The sequence below is a fragment of the Colletes gigas genome, unplaced genomic scaffold (genome assembly GCF_013123115.1).
Source record: "Colletes gigas isolate AHSC1104 unplaced genomic scaffold, ASM1312311v1 Colletes_gigas_Sc00005, whole genome shotgun sequence".
NCBI lineage: Eukaryota > Metazoa > Arthropoda > Insecta > Hymenoptera > Colletidae > Colletes > Colletes gigas.
The window spans coordinates 3,915,261-3,932,382 of NW_025106634.1; the positions used below are offsets into that span (position 1 = coordinate 3,915,261).

Below are 17,122 nucleotides of genomic sequence, written 5' to 3' on the forward strand. Positions count from 1 at the left end.
CCCCCGATTGTCGCGGTCGTGCGCTCCGTTACGGGCGGGATCGAAAAAAATTTAGATTAGGCGCAGGTAGCCCGGGTTTCACCCTCGTACGTCTACTTTTCGTAGACGCTGGTCTTGGGGCCCCGTCGTCAGCCTCCTTTCTTTCCGCGCGTTCTCCTTTCCTCGTTTCGCCGTCGCGGCGTGTGCCCCGTCGTCTCTTTCTCTCGATAAAATCGCCAAAGGAGGGCCCCGGCCATAGACAGCTTCCTTTGCTCGCACACACATGCGCACACACATGTGCACAGGGTCTCGCGAAGAACCCGACTCCTCGTCGTATTGCAGCTGACACGCACGTGGCACGTGGCCGTGCACCGGGCAGACGGACGCGCCTCGCCAATAGTGTATACACGGGCGTATATTTACCCGAGAAGCCACGAAAAGGTGAGTTGGCTTCTTCCAGGATACTTTCGACCTATCGACCCCCTTCTGGAAAAGAATAATGTTCGGACGGGACAGATGCGTTGCGAGGAGACTCCACGGCGACCGAATGGGATTCTCGGGAGGGGGGGTAAAAACACACTACCACCGGTCGATTTTATCGGGAAGCAAAATGAATCTCGCGGGGTTACGTTCAGAAAATTTCAGAGGAGAACGATTCTAATCGTGTGGCCTCGCGCGGCGGCGTCTATCTCGAAAAAGTATTTTCTTTCGTCGCCGACTAGACACGAGCTAAGCACAAAAAGATTTCATCCGACGCAGCTCGAAGCATTCCACGAATTTTAGGACACGTTACCGTAGATCCTGTTTCCACGTGTTTATCTCCCCGAAAGGATTGCATAATCTTCGCGGCGAACGCGACTACGTGTTCGCGTCGAGAGTTGTAGAAATTTTTTCGTCTCCTTTACCACTTTGTATTTCGGGCGTGTATTTTTATCCGCGCGCCTGGCAAATATTTTTCCTCTCCGTGAACGGGAATCAGCAAGTGGCGAGAATCCCTAAAAGAAGGGATCTCTGAAACAGAGCACTCCGGTTCTTGAATGCGCCAGGCGGCAAGGGTCGATGGTTATCAGACTTCCTGTCCGTTCGTTCGCCCTTCGTGCCTTCGCGGCCAGAAGAGGAGGATCGGAAGGAGCAATAAAAGTCGGATCAAATAAATACAAAAGATAATCGACACCGTACAGACAGTCGTACCGAACGGGCAGAGCTTCTTCGTCTCTTGCGCAACCTCTTGCTCTATCTGTCGGGCCTACCTTTCTCTCTTTTCGAGCCGACATCTGTCGGTTCCGCTAACTCTCGAACGAAAACCGGGAACGATACTCGGGGCGAAATATACGCGGGCAAAACAACGCGCTCGTACGAAATAAAGCAAAACGCTGCGTAGCTCGCCGTCCGTGTTTCTCCGAACTTAACCGGGTAAATAATTTTCCTCCGTCGCGAAAACATGTTTTCCTTTCTTCGCGCGACAAACGAACACGATGTCTTCGTTGTGCTTTCATCGATCCTCCACGACGACACGATTTGACCGAATGAAACAATAATTGGGAAAGTTTGGAAATTTGGCAGAGACGCTCATCGAGGTGTCCCTCCTTCATAAATAATTCTCTTTTGTCAGTTGCAACAAATATAATTTTTTGAGGAACAATATTTCAGTCTTGTTTCACGAATAGACTCGTTCGATCCAAACTAAATATTTTGGTCATTGCTTGGCGCAAGAAAATAATCAAATATTACTGATCTAAACTCCGGCTCGCTTTTACGAACCTCGTGCTGCGTTCCGTATACAAAGAACTACTCTTATCCGCTTACACCGAATTCGACCGAATCCGAATTATAATTCTGTTGGCTTCCGGCGTGCACATCACGTTGCAAGAATGTTGCAGCAAAAAGTGACATGCATCTTAGCATGGGAAACATTTTGTACGCGTGCTCGCAGAATTTGCGTACGCGTTTACCTCCGTCGTATGGCAACGTTTTATATATGGCACGAAGTGTATTTTAAAAAGGTGTTTGGGTATAGGAAAAAGATTATATTTAGGTTCAACGGTCGAGCCTATTTTTATGTGTACTAATTTTGAAAAATGTCTTCGCTACAACCGGAAACGATAATTTTACAAAAATAGATTTGACCCAGCGGAGCACACTTTGGGAAATGCTTCTTTATGAAAATTTTAAACACGGCGACTATGGAAAGCACATACGAAAATAAATCGGATATAAAAGTAGTCGCGGATGTTTAAAATTAATGAAATTTAAGTCTGGCGGGCGGACTTCACTCGCTCGTTGACGTAGATGCATAAATGTTTTCGATCCGATGTAATAAATGAGCCGCTCGCGGGACAAATCGGGGTGGTCTGTTCTGCGAGGAAGTCGTCTCTCATCGAAGAACGAGTGTCAATATACAATAATGGTGGAAAATAAAATACCTATGTATACCTAACGTCGCTGCTCAGGGACTACTATGTAGGGATCTGGACATTACGTTTCAGCCCTGGTCCGATCACGCGTCGTTCGCGTGCAGCTGTTTATATTTTCTGCCAGTTCTCGTTGAACCGGGTATAGGTATTACAGGTATTTATAGGTATTTTATTATGCTTGTATATTGACACTCGTTCTTTAATTTGTCAATGATTATCAAAGGGCTGTTAGCGGAGACCTACATTTCGTTAATTTACGGAAACGAGTAAATCGTTACGTACGCGGCCGCGTATTGCGTCGACGAAGAGAAACGGGGGATCGAAACAACGAGGTCGGTCGTGCGGAAAGAAGAACGCGTCGCCGTTGAACCGTAAGTATTAAGAAATCTAAAGTGTCGAGTTATCGCTGCGAGGAGAGAAAAAGAAACGAAAGAGAGTCGTACGGAGAGAATGGGTGGGGGCGAGGGGTTGAGGCTCGGGCACGTGACCGGAAGGCGGGGGGCAAAACGGCGCACGCGCCGTCGTCCTCCACCTGGTGCATCACCTGCTGCCCCCTGCTTAAGCCTCCCTGCCTCCGCCTTGCCTCCTCTCTTTTCCTCTTTCATCCTGTCCGATCCTATCCTTCTTTTTTTCCTCTCTCCTCCCTCCCCTCCTCCTCCGCCTCCTCCCTCGATTCTCGTACTCTCATCCCTCGGTTACTTCACCACCATCAACCACCTAGAACCACTCGACGTTAAGCTCCTCGTTCGTTTGCGATCCTCCTGATTCTTTCTCTTCTGTCTCGGTGGTTTTAAATTAATCCGCGGTTTCGCGCCAACCGCCCACGCGATTACCGGTGGCAGTCCTTCTCCCGAGGGTGTTTCGAAACTATGTCAAGAGCTGGGGTCGGCACGGTGCGCGACGCGTACGATCCGTCGCGCCGATAACATCCACGAATATTATGTACCCTTGTTCGACGTTCGTGGATTCTACGAATTGGAGGAACCTCGATGCGTAACGGGCGATACGACGGCGCGTTATCCGATCGCATCTATTTGTCGTCCACGCGTCGTCGAACGATAAATTTACACGCTGTTGCGCACACCAGGCCTAGCGCCGCGGTTCGTAGACGCGGCTTCGAGGATCCCGGGACTGCCCGTAGACACCACCTGCCGCACCCCCCTTGATCGAGACGTTCCCCGAAGAGGCTCCCGGGAGCCACGGTCGACGACTTTTCCGACGAGCGTCTGATTAACGGGTGTCCACGCGACTCCGGGCTCTCACGACGGGTTCGTCGAAACGAACGACGAGGATAAATCGTCGTGGCGTTCGCGGCCGATGGGCAAGCAATTATCGGCTCGAGTCAAGATACGAGCGAAACACGCGGCGGCACCGCACAAGGTGGCAGATGCGGGCCCCTTCGGGCACGCTCGTCGCCCCGTGCGCGCGCCACGAGCGAAAGAGAGAGCCAAACCCACGGGCCCAAGATGAATTCAAGGTCCAGGTGGTTGCGGCACCGTGTGTTTCGTGACGCTTTTGTAGAATCGACAGAAAGATCTTCGGGTGTTGGGTCTGGGGTAGCAGCCAGCGACCCGAGATCATTGTCCTGATCGCGACAATCTGGCGCGGAGCTCCTTCGAGGGCCATGCCAACGTTGCCCTCTGCCAAATCGACCTCATCCGCGAATACGCGCGTCGATGCGAAACAGAAAAGCCGTACAAATAGCCCGGGCCCGTTAATAATGCAACGGCAGACCTTTCTTGCGACGTCGAGTGTCCCGGAATCGATGCTTTCTCGCTACCAGAGTTTTCGCCTGCCGTATTTATATCCGTCCGGGGCCGTTCCACGGCCAAAACGATCAATTTCCTACTCTAGAGCTCGCGAACTTTCACGCCGTTATCGTTATTTCGCGTTTCGTAAGATGAACTCAGGGGTTCGCGTGTTCATCTTTCGTACAGCAGAGGGGAAACATTTTTATTGTCGTCGTTCGCGTTTCGCCAAGGGGAATCCCCCAGTTGGGAGGGATGGAAATGACCAACTTACGAATCACGTATGGGTTCATTTTACGAATCATCCCAATCTTTTCCTTCTTAAAGAGATATTGAAATACATATATTTAACCCTTATGCCAATAACCGGGTGCCCACGTACCCCGTTCCGCACGTCGGTTAATAATTTTCTATATTCTTGTTAAAAACAATTGAGTGATATGAGAGAACATGTCAGTACAAAGACTTCAAACGCATTGGTACGCCCGTTCAATAACCGTAGCATCCGGGTACCCATATAGAGCAAGTTGTAATTAAATATATATATTATAGTCATAAGCGTAGAAAAATAACAGCAGCATGTTTCGATACCATAAGAATTCCTGACCTTCCCGGTTAATCGAACAATTTAAAAACAGGATCTAGAACGGTTGTTCCCATCGGCGTCGAGGTCGCGATACCGATGGACGATCGACGACAGGAATTCGACGATACGGTGAAAATACGACGCTCGATCTAGAACGCGTAAAATTGATCGCTTCATTGTTCGTCGCTAATGAATGACGTTTCTTTCTGTTGCAGGTAAGTCTATCCTAGGGACGAGATCGTGTGTACACTGGGAACGTCCGTGCGACGTGAGTAACCATTCACACGCGCTGCTGTCACAGCAATATATCCTTCGTTCCGCGAATACTTTATTGCCGTTTGACTGACGCATGCACGGCCACGACGACGCCGTATGCTCGACGCGTTCCGTGCAACTTTTAGCCGATAGAGTCCATTCAGTATTTTCACCGGGCGACCTTCTTCACGATCGTAACGTCTTGCGTCACGTCGCGCAACGCGGTTCAACCGCGACGGACGAACGATCTTGCGAACACTCTACTTTCGGTAAAAACAGATCCGAGAGTGTAATTTCAGGGCGTTCGCTCGGTGGTGTGCGTAGGCGTCCGCGTCATTTAGGACGCATCAACCAGTCTCGCGCACACCGTCGTTCTACCTTCACCTTTTCCTTTCTCGCGTCTCAAATATTTCTCTTCTTATATGGCTCCCTCTTCTACGCCCCCCTATATATGGCACACGCCCGCAAACGCGTGCAAATCGAACCGCGGATTAAAAAAGGCACAGATACTTTTTCACGCCCCCGGGTGACACGCGATGCTCTGGGTTCCTTTTCTTTCTAGTGACTTTCGTCCGGGCGTCGATAGATCCGTAAAAAGCCCCACGCCAAATTCTCTTCCAGGTGACCTAGGGATTTTTTCTCGTGCATTCGAAAAATAACGAAAAAAGACGACACATTGGAGAAGACTATTTTGAAGGTATTAGAAAGGGGAGGAAAGTTGGAATGTTGCTACAACGCGACATTTAACTTCTCGCGATGACAAACGTGACATTCAGTGTCACGACATTACGAGTCCTGCCTTTATGCCACGTGAAAACGAACGTTAATCCTCTAGCAAGCGTTTTTCCACTAGAACTAGAGTAGCCATTGCTTTGTGGATTTTCGTGGGAGGGGTTGGTAACAAACTGTGCAGAGTATATTACAGAAAATTCTTTATAAATTGAGTAATCTGGGATTTCTATCGAGCAGAGGTACATATCGAATCTCGACAACGTTACATAACCTCAAATGCTCGTAACCCCTTGCTTTCGATAATTACGTCCTCGACCAGATACTGAATACTTTTTAGACAAAATGGAGTTCATCTTTCGTGAGGTGAAATTCAACACCAGCAGATATTTATAAACAACGATATCGTTGAGTCTCCGAGTCGCTTTTATCTTTCACCGGTGGCCAGTGCATTTGCTGGCTCCAAAGAGGGGATGCACCCGGTCGGGAGGGATGGAAACGTTGAATTTACAAAAATGATTAGAAACTAACGTTTCAAGCGAGATGGAACAATGAAACAAAGCGAACGATTCCCGATGTTATGCTAGAAAACGTCTGTCCGTTTCGCCTACGTCGCATCTATTATCACCGGCTCTAAACAGGCCAGGGACTGGTGATTTCGCTGCAGCTGCATTCGTAGTCGAACGCATTGGCTGGAACCGACTGTAAGCGCGATAGATATTATCGAGACCCGGCTATCGAAAGCGTCGTGTAATTTCGGCTGGTTTGCCCCGCTTCTCGAGTTCCGTGCGCTCGATCGTGACCAGGCTGTGACCCTAACACGATACGATTCACGCAGCATGGCGAGGCGGGTCGCGACCGTTTTCTCAGATAACGAAATTCATTCACAAGCAGCGACGATTCAAGCCCCTCTCGTACGGTTAACGAATCCGGAATACGGTCTTAAATATAGCCCCGGGAACTCTTGCGACACAGCCGCCTATCTTCGAATTTTGGCACTTTGGAAAATTTTCCTCGCGAACGACGGAATAGAAATGTTTCGATCTGAGAGAATTTATACTCGTACGCTTCGATCGACGAGGACGCGCGACGCCCCGTGAGTCAGGATCAACGACGACGCGTTATTGGAATTTTTCCGAATCATCGCGCAAACGCGCGGTATTTTCTGCGTGAATTCTTTCCTCGCGAATCAACGCGCGCCGCCGTGCATCCCGCGGAGGAAATCGCGCGATTCCTTTGTCGAAATCTGCTCGAGATCGAACGCGTTGTCCTCCTCGCGAACCCTCCGGCGTCTCGACGCGTCCAACGGGAACGAATCTGGTGAACCAAGGAGGATAACTATCGCGAAAGATACGCGTACCGTAAAATTCGGTACCTAGTTTTGTCTCATGATTAATTTCTCATAGCGGAAAATCGTGACGTAGCAGTTAATGGAATCTTTTACTCCCGGAGAGTTTTTCTAAAGTTGTTAGAGATTGTTGAAAATTGATCGTGGAGAGGAGCGTTCGACTTGGTGGGCGTTTGATACAGATTTCGCGAGCCCGCAAGATCTTTTGCGTGTGCGTGCGGATCGCGTAGGTCCACCGCCGCGCTATTCCGCACGCTCTCTCGCGAGCCCGCGGTTCAATGTCGTCAGAAGCAGTCAACAACAATGTGTAACCGCTAAAAATACTCTCTCCCTTTCCTCTCGTGTGTCCCCACCGTCCTCCGTGCGCTGCCCGTTCATGACTTTTCTTCGTCTCCTTGTTTCTTTCTTCGTGTCACCAGAGGACCGGAGTCAACCCCGCTTTGAATAAGCGCTGTGTGCAGTAACGGTTTCCTCTTGAAACTTCTCGCCGCGTTTCGAGACCTTTCTCCTTCTTTTTCTTTATATTTTTTTTTGCTTTTCACCGACGCGTTTTCGTCGCCAGTTTCTGCATCGCGATCGAAATTATCGCGTTCCGCGAACGCAACCGCGAACGTCATCGCGTTTATGTCACAATAATAGAGAGGTATCTGGCAGATAAGCAAGATTATTGCGACTGTACGTCAGCGACGCTATCAATTCCTCTCGTTTATACACTGTCGCTCAAAACCTCGGTCTATTCTCCGGAGAAATGAAAAAAAAAACCGCGTACGCTCGCTTGTTTCGAATTTTACTGTTACGCGCGTCAGTTTTGATGCACGCCGGGCTGTTTCCGAGCACACCTGCCCCGGTCGAGTAGAAACGCTGAAATATCTCGTAATAAAATACACACGTTGAATTAATACTTGTATTAATACTTTAAAAAGCTGCCCGACACGTGAGAGCGAACTTTCGAAACGTCTACAGGAAGCACGGAACAACATTAAACCGGAAACCGTTGAAAAATTAATCGCTTTGATCAATTCTTTATGGCTCTCTACCATGCAATTACTGTACGATTCTAACCTTTATTTTAAGAATTCGAATCTTCCGGAAAAAGAACGATTCGAATATACTCGTTGGTTTACTCAAAAAAGATTCCACAAATGTTACTAATATCCCGAGAAAAATGTTTGCCTCAGAGGATGCTCGAACTTTTCCGGATTCAACGGCGTGCAACGCGACAATTCGTGAATCATCGCGCTGCATGGAAATCGGCCTCATCGTCGTTATCGCCGCGGCCTTGATACGCTCCAACGTTCGTATTGTTGCATACACGTCACAGTTATTGAGTTTCACTTTTCTGATCGAACGCATAGACGTACCGCGAATCGTCGTTCGCGGACTCGTTCGAATTACTATCGCAGGCACGTCGAGTGGAATCTCGAGAAAATTCCTGGGGCACTCGTAACGTAGAGATTTTTTCTTTTTTTTTCTCTCTTTCGCTGCCAGAGATTGTGATTCGAACGGTCGCACGATGAATGCCCAACGACTTAGGACCGCCTCGCGTGATCCGATCGGATGGGAATTCGATGGATCACGGGTTTTTTTCGCCTAACGTCGTCGTAACGTACCGACATCGATTTTCTATCCCTGCTTCGACGCCACAATTTGTTAAACAAAGAGGGTACGCGATTTACGTGCACAATAGCGGGAACGGAAACAGGCGTATCGCGCAGGTTGAACGCAAGAAAACACGGGTAACTTAACAGAAATCAATTAGGGATATAATGACAGATCGAAGGAGAGATTTCCGATTCGAGGATAGCAGATGACATGACGGATGTAAAATATTCAGACGCGTACAAGTAGCGAGACGTAAATTGGACACGTGATGCTTGAAACTCTACGCGGGGTCATTGGTTCGTACAATTATATTTCGAGTAAAACTCGTACGATAAAATGCATATCAGACCTGTAACGCTTAATCAACATCGAGAAGAATTTAACTACGTTCTGAAGATGTAATTTTTAAAAGGACAACGATAATTTGTTACGAATCACGCTGTGAATTCCTAGTCCGGAAAGCGGTTGTTTTTTGAGACAACGATTAAAAAGTTGAAGAATTAAATTGTGGAATTACGCGAACAACTTCCGTGTTTACCCAATTACCACTACGTTCGAACGGTCACAATAGGTTTAAAAGCTCCGAAGAGAATTAAAAACGATAGAAATATTACGTGGATCGCGACGATTAAATTTCTGAAAAAGCAGTATCGATCGTTTCGTCGAGTTTTTCGAAGGTCGCGGGCATCGACCGGCGTCTTCGAATTTGCGGTTCGTTAAAGGAAACTGGTAGTATCGCGAGACAATCTCCCGGAGATTATTGTACGAGGCACTTAAGCGAATCTCGGGGCAAAATCCAGTTGAATGAGAACGCTGCCGGGTTGATCCGTGTCGACGACTCCTCTAAAGTCCCTCTTTGCGCCGTCGTCGACGTAACTCGCGGTAAGTTGGTCCGCCGACTGGCTTAATTGCTAATTAATTCTAATTGATAATTCCCTCGATAGTGTTAGCCCGGGAAGTAATCTCAAAGCATGTTTACGCGAAAGTTCCGACGCGCAATCGCCGCTCTTCGCCTCCTGGGCGTCTCGGGCCTCGTCAGTCTCTGCCCTATCTCGCTCCACGCCGCCTCGTTTTCTTTGAACGTTGATTTTTCGACGCGAAAATTAACAGCTTCAAGGTACCGTCCTACGTACACGCTACAATTAACGGAAATTTCGTCGGTCTCGCGATCGAACGTGGTCGCCGACTGTACTTTTAAGGGACTGTTCCACTTAAACGCGATTTCAACTTTGTTTTTGGACGATTGGAAACTTATTTTTACGGCCCCTTGATCTTGAAAATCAATCAATTTTTCAGCTCCTCAGTGAAAAGTCCACGACTCGTATTAGAGTCAATGAGTTAAAACAATTTTTTTTTTCCAGTGTTAAGAAATCTTAGATGTTTGAAACAATATATGAAAATACGTCCATTTTTACGGTTCCGGTAGGTTGGAGACCCTCGAGAAAGCCACGCCGCGGAACCAGAAGCGCATTTACGCGATTCGTTCGTCGCAATCGACGCGGCGCGTCGTACGTATTTGACTTTATTGCTTCCTACTCGATGCCAGTTTAACGTTCAATCGTGTAATGGACTCAAAAGTGCTGTCCGTCACGCGAGCTTTGCGCCGCGGCGAGAACGCGTTTCGGCCTAAAATAAACTTCGCGTCTCAGACCGCGCGGGCGTATTGTATCGCGGTGGAAAAAAAAGAGAACAACGTAATACTTTATGCAACGGCAATAACACGGCGCGTGCAGCGTAAAGCAAATATTTGGGCGCGGAGTCCGGCTCGAATCGCTGGCACGTGAAAAGGCGAATCACGAAACGTACGCGATCGTTAGAAACCCGCGTGACGATCGCGCGAATGGGTTTAATTACCTCGACGCGTTCAGAAATGATTATTTAGCTGCGTAATAACAGTATTATATTCTTCCAAACGCTTCGTTCATTCTTTATTTTTTCTAAAAATGTTGACAACTTTGAGTGTTATAGATAGAAAAATAAACGTTAATTACAAGTATTTAATAATTTAAATTAAATATGAAATATGTAAGATAGTTTCTAAAATTTGCTTTTATCGATTACCTTGTTTATTATGAAACCTGTGCGTGTTTATGCTGTAATTAATATATTATTCTTATATTTTCAATCGAGAGAACGAAGCATGGTCGTTTCTATGCTACTATACGTACAGATATTAAGGTAAATTTAGTCAAATGTAGAAATCCGCGATGTCCCAATATCCGACTATAGATGTCCTAGATATCGACATGTTCGACATCTAACTCTAGCCGTGAGTCGCATGTTTTATTTACGATTGATTAACGGGCGCCATTAAACAATGTCGGAATTAAGTGCCTCGTGCAGTATTTTAAATACGAGGTTTTGCTTCGATGGGAGATAAGAGGCGATCAAATTCCGCGTACCGCTGTCCGTCGTAGTGTCGCGGTTCGATCTCGTGCCAGCGACGCTAGGAGAGATATTAGGAGCCCTTTCGCGCGACGCTTGTCGGGTACGTTTGATCTCCGCCTAAACTACGAGAATGGTCGCGTCTCGCGTGACCTATCTACGTAGCGAGACGTAGGAGCGGGATCGTTTCGTCGACGACGGGAACAAACGAGGAGAAACAACGGCGAAGCAGGGAACGCGAGATACGCGGAACGTTTTCGTCCAACGAAACGTCAATGGTTATCGGCGCGCGTCATCGTTCGGCCAGATAAATCAATATGTCGGTGGAAATTTATTCCACGATACGCGAGCGTCGTCGGTCGATTCAAAGGTTTCGCCCGAGACAGAACGTCGATGTTTCGCTAATGAAATCGATCGTCGTGAATGAAATGCTGCATCGTCGCGACGTCAAGCGCCACGTGACTCCTGTTCCTCTCTTTCTATCGCGTTTGCTCGTTCTTTGCTCGCGTGTGTTCCGCGTAGGTATCGCTCGAGGTCGTTCCTCGACAGCGTCGGAACGATAACGCAACGTTCGCCGACTTTTCGTGTTTTTTTTTCTTTTTTTTTTTTTTTCATGTTTCTTTTTCTACGTCAGTTAGCTAATGCATGCACGGCGTCATCGGTGTGTTCCGGCGTGCTGCGAGCCTCGAGCGTTATCGATCGACGCGAGACGCTCGAGACTGGTTTCGAATCGATCGGGACGTAAGGTCGATACACGCCGCGGAATCGACCCGGCGAACGGGTCGCGGGTGTTACGATGGTTACGAAAACGGTGTCGTTTTCGAGACGCGGTCAGGACTCCGTGGAATTCGTCCCGCGGTGGTCGACGACGCGAGGAAGAAAGCTTGTCGGGAGTCGCGTGTTCTCACGGGTGCCAGTCCAGAGGCCACGAACAAATCTAATTGGTTACGAGACCGTGTTGGTTACGGCTCATTCGAGAAAACTCGAGTGTAGGAGCGATACGTGTGTCGGCTGTTGCGTCGCGTCGTTGGTGGAGCGTGCACACCGAGGAACCGAGCAACCATCGCATACCTACGCACACGCGGCCACGGTTTGTCGCGCACACCCGTGTCGTACGCTATCTTCCTGTGTGTCCCTCCGTCGAGACGCTCGGATTATAAGGAATGTCGACGAACAGTGCTATTTCTGCCATCTCTATTCCGTAACAATCAGGGACGTATAGAGCGGGAACGTCTCGCCACGCTGCAATAATCTCTCGCCCTTTCACGGACCCTCAGCCTCCGGGATCTGTCATTTTTTCCATTTTCTGCTACTTTTATTGTCCTTAATTGACGCAACGCGGTTCGTCGTTCTTCTGCGTCCACGCGCTGGAAATATACCGGATACCCTTTTCTCGTATTTCGTACGGACGATCCTTTTTCTCGTGACTTGACGGTATCGAACGCAATAATCTCGGGTTACGCGAAGAATGTTGAATTAAAAATTCATTCGCGTTATAGAGAGAAGGGCGATACAGTACTGCCTTGCATAATATCCCGTAGTTACCCCCACTGCTCGAACTGTATCTCGCTCGTTCTCACCGTTCTTATTCGCTGTCGATGTATGCGAACGCTAGCGAACCGAAGATAGATAAATGTCGGTCAATCCGTGGAACGATACATCCCTCGCGAAATGTCCTAGCATGACCTGATTCGGGATATTACTCAATATCTACCAATGAATAATACGACCCAAATACAACTAGCCTAAGCTTTGAACGATGAATAGCATTTTTTCCTCGTAAAGTTTGTCTACTAAGACTAGGGGAGCATCCTATATATATCGAACAGAGACTGTCGATCGCTACTTCAAGAAATCCAAAGTTGGACAGAGTCGCGTGTACCTGGCCACGCAGGTGATTAGCGAACGACTTGCAATCGGAATCGCGTCACACTCGTGACGGCAGCCGAAATGCATTAAAATCGGTCGCGATAACGTACGACGCGCAGAAACTATGCATGAATTTTTCAAGCGGCCGAACGGGCCACATGTTTGTCTCACGTGACAGCTCGTATCGGTAGAATCCCAACGACCTGTGCCACATAATTTTCCGTGTACACGGTGCAGAGAGCAATGTTGTGTCACGTTACACTACTCTCGCTCCACCCTGCGCGCTCGTACGCACGCACGGTGGCGCGTGTGTATGCGTGTACGCGTGTGTGCGTGCGCGATAAAAGCCGCGGTACACGCGTACGCACACATACACCGATTGGCCAGTACAGCGCCACCCCGAATACCGGATGTGACGACACTCGCGCACTTGGCCCGACGCACTCTTGAGATGTCTCCCTTCCTCCTCTCCCTCGCGTTCCGTCTCGCTCTGGCTCTCGGTTTCTTCCTCCCTTGCCCGTCTCCGTTCCCCGACCCTGTCTGCCCCCCTCGCGTCTCCTCCCGCCGTGACGGCGCACACTGCTCGGTACGCGAAAGTCCCTGCTCCCCCGTCACCCCCACCGCACCCGGTGCCTCCCCTCCTCAACAGGGCGCTATTTACCCTCGTAGTACCGGCGACGGCCGACCGCGGCGCTGCCCGGTCTCTTGCGTCGCATCTCGTTCGGTGTTCTCGACGTGCACGGCGTCCGACTTGCGCCACCGCGCACAGTCCCACGCGGATCTTCGCGCGCGCGTCTCTCTGCCGCGAGTGTCATCGCGAATCGTGCCTTTGTCCGGTTTTCGCGATGCCTTTGCCCCGTCCACGAGTCGGTGTCGCGGCGACGAGTTCGGTTTCACGCGGTTCGCGTGTGCACGCGCGGTCACGGTGCACAAGGATCTCGAGATGCCGCCGCCGCGTGTGTTCCACCAACGAGCCGCCACGAGAGAGGGACAGAGGCGAGGGGTAGCGCGACAGACGGAGAGAGAAAACATACTCGCGGCCATTTTAACTGCGCCGTACGCTAACCCGGGCCACCCAGTGTGTAGTACGAGAGCCAGAGAACCGCCGTTGCTCTCTCCTAAAGGCTTAAACTGCGTCTCTCGCGTGTGCGCTTTGCTTCTGCGCACGCGACTCCGTACATGTTGTTTCTCACGAACGCGCGGACGCGCGCACGCACGCACGTCTCCGCGTCGCGCGTGTATTACGCATACTTTCTCGTTTCCCACGTAGTTCGTTCGCCCGTGTGTGCCATCTTTCGTTACGGGTTGCTCGTCGGCACGGTGAAAATTGACAGCCAACGGAGATGGATCGTCGATAGTGACACGGACCGAGAAGCGGCACGCGAACGAACGGCCAACGGAACGTGCGCTCGACCGATATGTTTGCTTGTTTTCACGACGGGAAGCGCGCCAATCGGCTGGCCCGTGAGAACCCGTGGATACGCGTCGCGCATCGCGGGGGAACGCGCGAGAAACACGATCGGGGGAATCCCTTGTGAAAGCAATTGCGGGAACCACAACAAAGAAACGGTTAGTCGGGATAGAGAATTTGTTCAGCCGGTAACAACGGAGTTGACAACGGCCAGGGTTACCCTACGATAACCCGTACGGTAGAATCGGAACGCGATGGAACAAATTGGAAGTGCCGGAAAGCTTGGAAAAGGAATACAACGAACTGGGAATAATCGGGGAACAGACCGAACGAGTGACGACGGATCAAGACGGAAATTGTGGAAATAGCGCGAGACACCGTAGACGGGTAGACGTGTCTCGAACGCGGCGCTACGATGGGAAAGTGGAAAAGGATCGAAAACGTAAGTCGTACGTACGGAAAGAGGTTAAAGACGCGCGCGAAGTGGGAATAAGGAAAGTTCGACGTCCGGGGGGGCAGCGGTGGGACACGGAGAGGAAGAAAAGTTATCGTGCGCGCGACGTCGTAGGTACGAATGAAGAACCACCGCGTGACTCGGAATCTGCGCAGTAAATCGCGTTCACGTGAACGCGGCTCCGAGAACGGGCGCTCGTCACGAGGAAAGCTTTTGAAACTCGATCGCGTCACGAGTACGACTCCGTAGCCCGTTTCGCTCTTTACGCGCGTTTACGTTTACTCTTCGTTTTTTCGCCTCGCATCTGCTCTTTCTGGCTCCGGTTCCGTTCGTCTTTCGGTCTTCGTTCGTCGGTCGCGCAACGGATCCCCTTCTGCGAAAGACGTGGGCGACGCGGTGGCTTACGTAATGCCACAGCGATAAGACGGATAACGGCGTCGCGGCTTCGAACGGGCCACCGAAGCGGCGCCTCTATTTTCGAACGCACGAGTCACCCGTTCGCCGCTTAACGCCGCGCGTCGTCTCGCGACACACCCGAAAATTTTTCCTAACCGATAAAAATGTCGCGACCGAACGATCGATCGTTGCATCTCGTCCGACGGTCGTTCGATGACACCGCTGGAATTGCTCCGCGAGCACGGTTTTCCCGACGCGCGTGGCATCGCCCACGGGGCGTTCTCGTCCCGGTCGAATCGTCGTCGCGACGCGGTTCGCCAAGGTGAGACGACGACCAGCGAGAGAGTTCCTTTTCCAGCCGGTGACCTCTGGTCAGCCAAGGACGCGGTCGTTCCACGATGCCAAGATTGGCCAACCGAGCGGACAAAATGGAGTTTAGATACGCCGTGGAACGGAACGAGGAACACCGACGGTGGATCGGGGGATTGGCCACGTGGTGCTTGACGTCCGAAATCTCAGCCACGTACGGCGTTTGATAACGCTCGGAGAAGCGACGGCGTGACTCATCGTCCGACTATGCGAAACCGAATCGGCTTGCACGATATTAAAATCGTGCAACGTTTTGCAATTCACACGCGACGGCTCTGGAGAGACGGACGTGTCACCGCCTCGTGCCGATGCCTCTGGCGAGATCCATCCATCGTATCTCGGTGCCCCATTGCTGCCTATCGTTTCTATCTGAATTGGAGATGTCGCGTCAAAGGATCGCGGCGGCGTGTGTGGTCCACGTTGCCCGTCGAAAAAATTCTTTTCGCCGGTGACACCGACCGGGCAATTGGCGTATCAAAAAGTTCGCTTTGGAAAGATCGGTAGAGGGGGCGAACGACGGTGGTGGGGATCGCGCTTCGCATGGTGGACGTGCAAGATGGCGGCCCCGGGTTAAAGACACGTGAGAATCGTGTTGGCGCATCGCGACCCTGAAAAATATTCCCGGTGACATGTGTATCGGCGCGCGATTTTCCTCCCGACACGACCTTTCGCCTCGCCGTCTCGTTTCTCGACTTCGTCGCGATCGATTTCCATTCGTTACCGTGGTTTTTCGATCGAATGTGCGCGTCTACTCTCCGATCCGTCCATCGTTCGCACGGCAATCGCGACCCACGATGTGTCTGACGTGCGTCGTTCGACGTTTCGATGGAATCCACGACGAACCTCGTGCAACCAGCAACGTAAAAGGTAAGACAACAGATTCAGATAATTGGTTATCATTGTTCTCGCATAGTACTATTATAAACATTTCCTAAACCCTTCGTGAATTAACCTTGTTGGGGTCCGAGATTTTTTATATTTACTTATATTTTCTTATTGCAATAACGAAAACTCCCATTTACGGTTATATATACTTAACATAAGCGTACCCTTTTAAAACCTTTCTGAAGCCTCGAGCATTCGTACGATGCATTTTACGTAAACTTTCGAGGTTTGTTTCGAACGATAATAAACATAGTCGAAATACTCCATTATCCCAGTAATTATTTTCCACGCATTTGAGTCGTCAGGTTAAGAAGTACTTCGCTTACGAGACAATTAAAATCGTGTTATTATACTCGAACGAAGCGTTTAATGGGGCACCGAGTGGTCACCATGAAACAATTATCTGATGATCATATTAAACTTGAGCTAAGGTTCGTTGTCGTAGAATAAATAGTTCTCTGCTTTTGTTATTGAGGATGCAAACAGTATTTTCCGTGGTCTTACTGTGCTGGACGACGTTATGCATTTGTCTTCCATGTTTATTTTAATACTTACTGGCGAGACATTGATATCGTTTCGAAATAACGCAGGGATGTATCGACTGGCAATACCAGCCGTCGAATTCTGTTCGTTAAATCCGAAATCCGTTAAATCGAGGTTTTACTACCGCAGTCTTTGGGACTGTACGACCG

At 49.8% G+C, this 17,122-nt stretch overlaps 1 protein-coding gene across 3 annotated transcripts in view; it reads left to right on the forward strand.

The window, feature by feature from the left end:
* Positions 1-17,122, forward strand: part of LOC122395316 (serine/threonine-protein phosphatase 4 regulatory subunit 1-like) — a 141,581-nt gene that overhangs the window by 37,335 nt on the left and 87,124 nt on the right. The window contains exon 1 of one of the 3 annotated variants that reach the window (XM_043392763.1): positions 13,677-16,412. The exons of the other annotated variants lie outside the window; for them this stretch is intronic. The gene's annotated coding sequence lies outside the window, so the exon portion shown is untranslated. Of the gene's footprint in view, positions 1-13,676; positions 16,413-17,122 lie in introns of those variants that run through there. 3 annotated transcript variants of the gene reach the window in all.